This window comes from Vombatus ursinus, unplaced genomic scaffold, assembly GCF_900497805.2.
Source record: "Vombatus ursinus unplaced genomic scaffold, bare-nosed wombat genome assembly UNPS02010219.1, whole genome shotgun sequence".
In the NCBI taxonomy this organism is placed as follows: Eukaryota; Metazoa; Chordata; class Mammalia; order Diprotodontia; family Vombatidae; genus Vombatus; species Vombatus ursinus.
Genome location: NW_020949997.1, coordinates 2,980,373 through 2,989,595, shown reverse-complemented (window position 1 = coordinate 2,989,595; position 9,223 = coordinate 2,980,373). Strand labels below are relative to the sequence as shown.

General features: G+C 44.0%; 1 pseudogene; it reads right to left on the bottom strand.

The window, feature by feature from the left end:
* Positions 1-2,542: 2,542 nt before the first annotated feature.
* LOC114037055 lies at positions 2,543-5,255 on the bottom strand (annotated as a pseudogene).
* Between the last annotated feature and the right edge of the window lie 3,968 nt (positions 5,256-9,223).

The following is a 9,223-nucleotide window of genomic DNA, read 5'->3' as shown; positions in this document are numbered from 1 at the left end:
GTCAACATACTACAACAGTGATTTAGGTCAAGGTCTCCCACTGCAACCAGGACCATCTCCAGTAGTTCTGCTCTGCATCTTGGCACTGGACCCAGATGGCTCCAGAGGAGAGAGTGAGACTGGTGACTTTGCACAGCCCTCCCTCACTTAAATTCAATTGAAATCACCTTCCTGATATCATGGTCCCCTTTGAGAACAAAGGACAAAAAACAACTTTCCCTTAAGAATTTGAATGCCATGCCATTTTGTGCTTCTGTGTGCAGTATGTATATTACTTCATTGTCTATGGTACCTTTTAGCAAAATGTAGTTTCTCCATTTATTTCTTAATTAGGTCTATTTTTGCTTCTGCTTTGTCAGAGATCATGATTGCTACCCCTGCCCTTTTACTTCAGAAAATGCATAATAGTTTTTGCTCGAGTCTTTTATTTTAAATCTATGTGTATCTTTCTGTTTCAAATATGTTTCTTGTAAACACTATATTGTTGGATTCTTATTTCTAATCTAGTCTTCTACCTTATTCCACTTTATGGGTGAATTTATCCTGTTTACACTCATACCTATGATTGATGTGCATTTCCCTCTATTCTATTTCCTTTTCCTTCTTTCCCTCCTATACCTGAAGAGTCTGCTTTGCTTTTGACAACTGTCTTCCTTAATTTGCCCTTCCTTTAATTTCCCCTCATCTTTTCCTTAACCCCTTTCCCTCCAACTTCTGTTAGGTAAGATGAATTTTAGTACAAACTGTTTGTATTTTTAGTCTTCCCTCCTCTAACCAGTTTAAATGAAAATGAAGTTTAAGGGTCACCCTCCCCTACTGTATAAACCTCTTCTATGCACACCACATTTATGTGAGATAATTTCCCCCACTTCTAGTGTATTCCTTTCCTTACCCTTTCATTTTTCTTTTGAGATCATCCAAACATAAGAGAATCATACCCAGGCCCTTTGTCTAATTAAACTTCTGTAAGGCTTCTGGTTATGATACTGTTCTGAGGTACTACATGTATCATCTCCCCATATAGGAACATAAACAGCTTAATCTTGTTTAGACCTTAATGATTTCTTACTCATGTTTATCTTTTTATGTTTCCCTTGAGTCCTGTGTGTGAATGTCAAATTTTCTATTCAGTTCTGGTCTTTTTTTTTTTAATATTTTATCAGGAATATTTGAAAGTCCTTTATTTCATTAAGGGTCAATTTTCCTCCTTGTAGGATTATACTCGGTTTTGCTGGGTAAATTATTCTTGGTTGTAATCCTAGATCTTTTGCCCTCTGGAATATTATCTTACAAGCTCTCTATCCTTTTATGGTGGTGACTGCTAAATCTTATATGATCCTGGCTTCTTGGTACTTGAATTCTTTCTTCCTGGATTCTTATAGTACTTTTTCCTTAACCTTGAAGATCTGAATTTTGGCTCTGATATTTCTGAGTTTTCACTCTGGGATTTCTTTCATGAGGTGACCAGTGGATTCTTTAATTTTCTACTTTGCCCTCTGGTTTTAAGGTATCTGAGTTGTTTTCTTTTATGAATTATTGAAATTTGATGTTGAGGGTCTTTTTTGCTCATGGATTTCAAATAGCCAATGATTCTTAAATTATTTCTCCTTAATCTGTTCTCTAGATCAGTTGTTTTTCGTATGAGATATTTCTATTTTTTTTTTCTCAATCTTGTCTTTGCTTTTTTTCTCCTTGATGTCTCATGGAGTCATTAGCTTCTATCTGGCCAGTTTTCATATTCAAGGAATTATTTTCTTCAATAAGGTTTTGTACCTCTTTTACAAAGCTGTTAATTCTCCTTTTGCATATTTCTTCCACAGCTCTTGTTTATTTTCCCATTTTCCCCCTACCAATTTTTTTAAAAATAATTTTTTTATCATTTTTTTGATGATCTGCAGCATGTGGTACTCTTTACTGAAGCACTCCTGGTGGCTGCAATATATCCTAAAGTACTTTTCTTATATAAAAGATGTGCAGGGCTTTAATTTTTCCATGACAGTCACTGGGACTTGACTTCAGAAATGCATATATATATTTCAAATTTAAAGTTTTCTTTGCTCATGGGCAGGTAAGTCTGAGTAATGCAGCACATACCATATAGTTAAGAATATAGGTAAGTCCAGCAACCAGTGTATGGTGCAGAAAACAGACTGTTCCCTAGAACCACAGTTGCAGTGGGAAGACAGTGATAAAGACCCTTCTTTTATTCTTGAGAGAGATACAAGACTGTGCAGGTTAAGGACTTTTAAACTGCAATCAATCAGGGGTACAGCATGACCTCACCCCTTCCCTAGAGGGGAGAGGGAAGGGGTGGGAGGAAGGGGTGCAGGGTGGGCCTCTGGCCCTCCTTCCTCCAGTCCCACTGCAGCCAGGCTCTATGGGAGGAATCCTTGAACCATCAAATAGATTTGGTCCTCAAGAATTACCATGAAAAGCCACAGGGAAGCTGTGGGCCACCTATACCTGCTCCCTGCCAGACAGAAGGGGAATAGAGTACCCTAAGCTGGTGCACTGGGCGGGTGAGTCAGGTATAGAAGCATAATCATTGCATTTGAATAAGGAAGAGGGCTGACAACTTTGGCAGCTGCTCCTGGGGGTTGCCCATCTTTTCTCTCTTGTTCTCTCCATCCTGAATCCATCCTGTACCCCCTTCTCCTGACTGGGCAGGGGCCCAGTCTGGTCTGGGACTCTTGAGGCCAGGCAGGTCTGTGAGGTCACCCAGTATTATTGGCAACAGCAAAGGAGGGGTTGGGTAGAAGAGTGGGGGTACCAGGGACTTTCCTACGGCTCTCACTATCAAAAATTTAATTTGAAGAAAAATGGATTAAAAAAAATCTTCCTTTCCCTCCCCCTATAGTGCTCTCCATCTCCCACAGCATCACCTTAAGCTCCTTGTTCTGCCACTCCAGGTGCTGGTGCACATTCTCCTTTTGGTCATGGCTGCGCTCCGTGTTCAGCTCAGTGTTGATCTGGTCAATCTGGAGGTTGGCTTTCTTGCACTGGTCACTGACCAGCTCTGTGTGGCTCTGCTCCTCCTCCAGCTAAGCAAAGCAGGCATCTGGGTGCTGCTTCTCCTCCGGAGCCAGGGCTTTTTTGCCACTTCTGTTGGCCAGCTGGCCTCTCTCTTGCTGGGCCTGACGCTTAGTGTACTCCACAGCTGCATCCTCTCTGCCTCCACAGTCTTGAGCTTCTTCTCATTCTCCTTGGACTAGGCCAGGTCCTCTTGGGAAGCCTGAGTGTTCTGCATATAACCCTTCATCTGGGCCTGCAGTTTGTACAGCTGCTTAATGGCCTCATCCCAGCTCCTGCTGGCTGAGTCAGCGTGGGCCTCCAAGTCTTCTGTTTCCTCTTGTCCTCAAGCTCAGACTCCATCTCCTGGACCTGCTGGACCAGCTGCTTCTTCTCCTCACTTTGTTCATCATGGCCCTGGAGATCCCTATTAAAATGGGCCTTGAGTGCCTTCAGGTTCACTTTGAGCCTCAGCGTGGCATCCTTAGTGGCCTGGCGCTCCAGAGTCCGCTCTGACTTCTCCAGCTCATGGACACTCTTGCTGACATTGTCCTTAGAGCTCATGAGGTCCTTCATCTCAGCATGGAACTGCTTGTTGAGGCATTGGAGACCTCTCATCAGGTCGAGGAGAAGGTCCTCCAGCTCCTGCTGCAGCCGTGTCTTCGTTTTCTCCAACTTGTAACCTGCAGCCTTCTCCCCATACTCCTGGCTCACCCCCTCCAGGTCCCTCTAGAACTTCCTCTTAGCTTCCTCCACTGACTCCAGGCAGCCCACAGTATCGACCATCTTATTCTCTGTGCCAGCCAGCTGGGCATGGAGCGTGGCAGTCTGCTTTTCAGGCTCTTTTTGACTTCTTCCTCCTCCTCCAGCTGCTCCTTTAAGGTGCCCTTTTCATCCTCCATCTGTTTCAGTTTGATACTCAGGCTCAGCTTCTGATGGGTCTCCTCCTGTAGCAGCTCCTGTGTCTTGAAGCTGAGACTCCAAAGCAGAGCAGTCTCTGGCCAGCTTGCTGGACTCGCTGTCTGACTGAGGAGGCCCGTGATGTTGTCCAGCTCAGCCTGCAGTTTGGTGACCTTGTGAGCCAGCTCCGCTCACACCTGCTTCCCTTCAGTGAGCTTTCACCTGCAGCTCCTGAAGCTGGGTCTCCACTTTCTTGTGCTTGTGTTCTGAGTCCCCTTTGCCCTGCAGAAGGTCCTTTGCCTCATTGGAAAGCTTCATACACTCATTCTCTAGCACTTGCCTGGCTTTTTCCATGTTGGCTTTCACCCGTTTGGTTTACTCCAGTTGCTTGGCCAGTTCCTCCACAGCCTCATCATCTGGATCTGGGCTTTGTGGGCCTTTGCTTCATCATCAAAAGTCTTCTTTGGAATGTTTACTTTCCGTTCCCACTTTGACCTGAGCTCCTGCTGGGCAGTGGTGGAATCCAGGGTGTCCTCTGGCTCTGCTTTCAGAGCCTCTCACTCCTTTCCCAGATCCTGCTTGTGTTTCTTGGCCTTGTTCTGGAAAACCCACTTGGACTCCAGGTCCTCCTAAAGCTCAGAGATCTGGGATTCCAGTTCATGGATCTTCTACAGGGCCAGGTTCTTTTGAGCTACTTCCTCCTTCACTCTGGCCTGGGGCTCCTCTTCCCTCTTGGCGAGCTACACCATGAGCTCTGCGATCTGCACCTGCATCTCCACAATCTGGTCACTCAAGTCTGTGGAGTCTCCCTCTAGCTTCTGTCGGGTCTTCTCCAGGTCCTGCTTCTGCTTCTCCTTTCCATGCAGGTATTCTTCCAGGTCTGTGATCATGGCCTCATACTTGTTCTTCAGCTTGGTCTGGCTCTTGGATTTCTCCTTTTACATGAGGTTGGTGGTGAACTCTGATATTCTACGCTCCAATAATTTCTTCTCCTTGGTGGGTTTGCAGTTCTGGGCTTCTAGGAGGATCTGATCTTCTTTGAGCTTCTTCAGCTTGGCTTATGTGGTCACCTTCTCCATGTACAGCTTTGGCCTTGCACTTTCCTCTTCTTTTATCTTTTTTTAGCATTAAAAAAAAAACCAACTCTTTCTTTAACTCTACTAAGAATTCTTATTGGGCTTGTGTCCAATCTGCATTTTTCTTTGAGCCTTTGTTTATAGGTGCTTTCAAGACATTGTCTTCTGTGTTTGTTTTGATCATCTCTGTCACCATAATAGCTCTTTATTGTTGGGTTCTTTTTTTTCCTTCTCTTTCTTTCAGCCTACTTCTTGAATTTGGATTTTATGTTAGTGATAGGTTTTGTGTTTTTGGGAACAATGTCTGGCCTGACCTTCTGCCCTTTTATGTCCTTCTGCTGGTTTTGGAGCTCAGTCTGGGAGCCTGCAAGTTTTCAGTGCACCCAAAGCATCGTGATCTATGGAGAGGTCTGTTCTTTGGTCTTGGTCTGATCTTTGCAAGCTCCTGACCCAGGTTTGGGTTTGTTGGCTTATATGCTGTTGAGTTTCAGTAGATTGCTCAGTCACTGTTAGTCCCCTGGGAGACTCCGCAGGTTCAGAGTGACTGAACTGTTATCTGCCCTTCGTTTTGAGACTCTTACCCTGGTTATTCCACTGTAGGCTTATGTTGTAGGCTAAAGCTAAAACCGAGTCACTGCTTTGCTCCTGGGCTCATTGCCATACAGCTACATTTCAGGAATTTGTTTTTCTTCTCAGTATATGCCTAGGGCCATGCTTGCTTATAAGTGCTTTTCTCTGGCCTGGATCTATGACTCAGACCTGAGGAATGGGTGACTGAGTTGCCAGATGGCACCTGTTCCTGAACTTAGAGCTAGTTCAAGGATCCCCAGAGATCTCTTTCTGTCCCATGCTTCCTTTTCTGGTGCTCTGTCTCAGTCTTCTTTCTATGCTCCTTGTTGTTGCCAAACTGTATTTCTGGCCAGCCCCTCCCCCCACTTTCCTAGTATCTGTAGCTCTCTTTGTATCTCCCTAAGCTGCCCTGGACTAGAAAATGACTTTTTCTTGGCTTTCTTGATCAGAATGCAGGCTGGCATGTTTTCTTTCCTTTTTTTTTTTTCCCCTTTGATGTCCTCTGATGCATGTGTAAATTGGATTTAAGTGAGGCATAGTTGCACGAGGTTGTCGACCTCACTCTCTCCTCCAGAGTCATTATAGTCCAGTGGCAGGACAGAATCAAGAAGACTTGCAATGGTTCAAGATGCAGTGGATGATCTTGGCGTCTTCGATGTCTAACCAAGCTCTAAGCGCTCCATAGTGCCTGCTTCAGCTGCCTTCATGGCCATTGGAACAAATACTTCTTATCCGCCCATTCCATGAAGGGAAGTTTTCACAAGCTTGGGGTAGACACCTCCCTAACTCACTAATGGGTTTGAGACCCCTTGGTTACCCTTGACCTGGTTTAGCCTGTCTGCTGAAATGGTTTACCAGAGTGTGACAGCTGTGCATGCTACAGCTTCTTGGAGCCACAGGTGAGAGCTAGGTGGAACAGGTGGACACCAAAGGTGGAAAGTAGCTCTGAAAAGGGCTTGGCAGCCACACCAGAGGTACTAATCTTCCCTGAACACACCCTACAACCTGGCACATTTTCTAGGTTGTTGTGGAGGAGGTATGTTGGACATAAATGCTTCCTTCCATTCTATCACCTTGACTCCACCTCCATAAATGACTTTTTTCAAGTTAGTTGAGAAAGATAAAGGATACTACTTGGTGTGGATAGTAAGAGTTTGAAAGCAAAGGGAGACTTGGTTGAGTTTGTAGGTAGCAGGGAAGAAGCCAGTAAAGAGAAACTGAAAATCTGTGAGAGAATATGAATGAGTGGAGTAATCTGCTGTAGAAAATGGGAGGGGATAGGATCAAGTGTATATGTGGAGAGGCTGGTCTTGGTAAGGAAAAAAAAACCGCAACCTTTTCATCAAAAATTCAAGAACAAAATAGTAATGGAGGAAGTCATGGGGTTAAAAGGCAAGGAAGAGAGGAGAGGCAGCTCCTAGTAGATGATCTCTTTTTTCTCAGTAAAGTATGAAGGGACCACTAACCTGAGAGTATGGAAGGGAAGGAGTTCTGAGAAAAGGAAAGGTCAGGAATAGCAGCTCTGGTGAATGGAATATGGTGTCAACTTGAAAGAATAAAAAAATCCTTGCTGAAGTAAGGGCCATTCAGTCCAGATTGGATAACACATTTATAACTTCCTTCAGTAAACTAAAAAGTTCAGCAGCATGTGAGTTAGAAATAAAGGAGGAGGATGGTGGGATAGTCTAGGATTGGGGTTTGGTATGACTGAGCAGTGATGAACAGGGAAGCAAGGTCATCAAGAATTTAACTGTTTCACTAAGGGGTCAAGATAAGGAAAGGAGGAGAGCAAGTGTGATAGCATGAGAAAGAACTGAGCAGTAAATAACTGCAGTTCACAGTTAGGACAAAGAATAGGTATAGGATAATGGGGAAATGGAATGATAGGGCATTTTGATCAGATAAAGGAAGTACTGAGTTCTTGGTTATGGAAGTATAACATATATGGATGATGATAAGATAAAGGGACTGACCAGCACTATGAATAGTTGGGGAATGGAGGAATAGTACAAGGGAATTAAGTAGATTGAGGAACTGGGAGGTTAGATCATTTGGGGGAACAACAATATGTATGTTGGAGTCTCCTAACAGGAGGGCAGGAATTGGGGTAAACTGGAAGACTGTGCTCCAGGCACTGAACTTGTTGAGAGAGGAAGGAAAACGTCTTGGTGGATAAACTGCTACGAAGATCTAGACTGGGTGACAAATTTGAATATGATAAATATCCACATAAGAGTTTTCCAAGTCATGGCAATAAAGGGTCTAGGATAGGAATGGGGAACCTGCGGCCTCGAGGCCACATGTGACCCTCTACATCCTTGGGTGTCGTCTTTTGACGGAATCCAAACTACAGAGAAATTCCCTTAATACAAGGATTTTTCTTGTAAAACTTGGATTCAGTCAAAAGGCTGCACCCAAGGACCTAGAGGGGCACATGTGGCCATGAGGCTGTTGGTTCCCCCTCCCTGGTCAAGAGTAGCAAGTATTTCAACTCTACTCCCCCTCTTCCTCAGCATCTGTGAGTTGTGGGGGTATGAGATAAGATGTAATGAGAACTGGAAAGGACGGCCAAGGCTATAGTGTCATTTGGGTGGAGCCAGGTTTCAGTGATGGAAGGGAAAGAAATGAGCACTTCTATAGCACCTACTATGTTCCAGGCATTGTGCTAAGCACTTTGTAATTATTATCTGATTTGATCCTGTGAGGTTGGTGTTATTATTATCTCCATTTTACAGCTGAGGAAACTGACACAGAGCTAAATAAGTGTCTGAAGCCGAATTTGAATTCAAGTCTTCCTGACTTCAGATTTTATCCATTGTGTCACCAACCAACTCTAAATTTTAATGAGTTTCAGAAGATTGAAAAAATAAGAGGAAGAGGCTAAAAATTAAGAGGAGTGTGCTGATTACAGAGCAGAAGCTCCATATGTCAGAGTGGAAGGGGCAGACGTAGCTGGTGGTCAGACACTGTAGGGCAGACCTATGGTGGCTGGGCAGAGAGATTCTTTGTTATAGATATGGGGGCTCAGCAGGAGAGTGTAATGTTCAGAACAAGGGGTGAATGGAAAACATGGGTTATTTCCACAGAGGAAGAAGCACACAGAGCTTTGGCCACATATTTAACGATTTAAACATGATGTGAAGATGTTGGGCAAATCCACTTTCAGACTCTGACCAGCTGCATCTACATGTGAAGAGGCTGAGCAGGTATAGAAACAATGACCCCCAGGCTTAGTATGGAGTCTCTGACTTTTTCTCTGCCCCCTCATCCTACGTGGCAGAGTGGAAGACACTTCAGGTTTAAAAACTGAGGAATCATTAACCTATCGAGATGACTGCCAATTATTAGGTAAACAACTATTGCCTGCTTTATAGCCTAGCTTTCAGGGATTGAAAATGGGAAATATATGTAATAATTATCATAAAATGGAATTCTCCTTGGCCAGTGTAGGTAAGCGTAGAAACATTCTGCTATTCTGCCCCTCACCCATTCATGTTCTAATCTATCTTTCTTCACTGGTTGGTGCTATGTAGTATTCTACTGATACTCAATTTGGAGAAGAGGTTTTCAACCCGTGCAGAGCCATCTATCAAATACAAAGAGCAAGAGAGCAATGCACATAGTCATAAAATGTTTCAGATGATTTGGAGGGGCTGCTTTTCCCTATT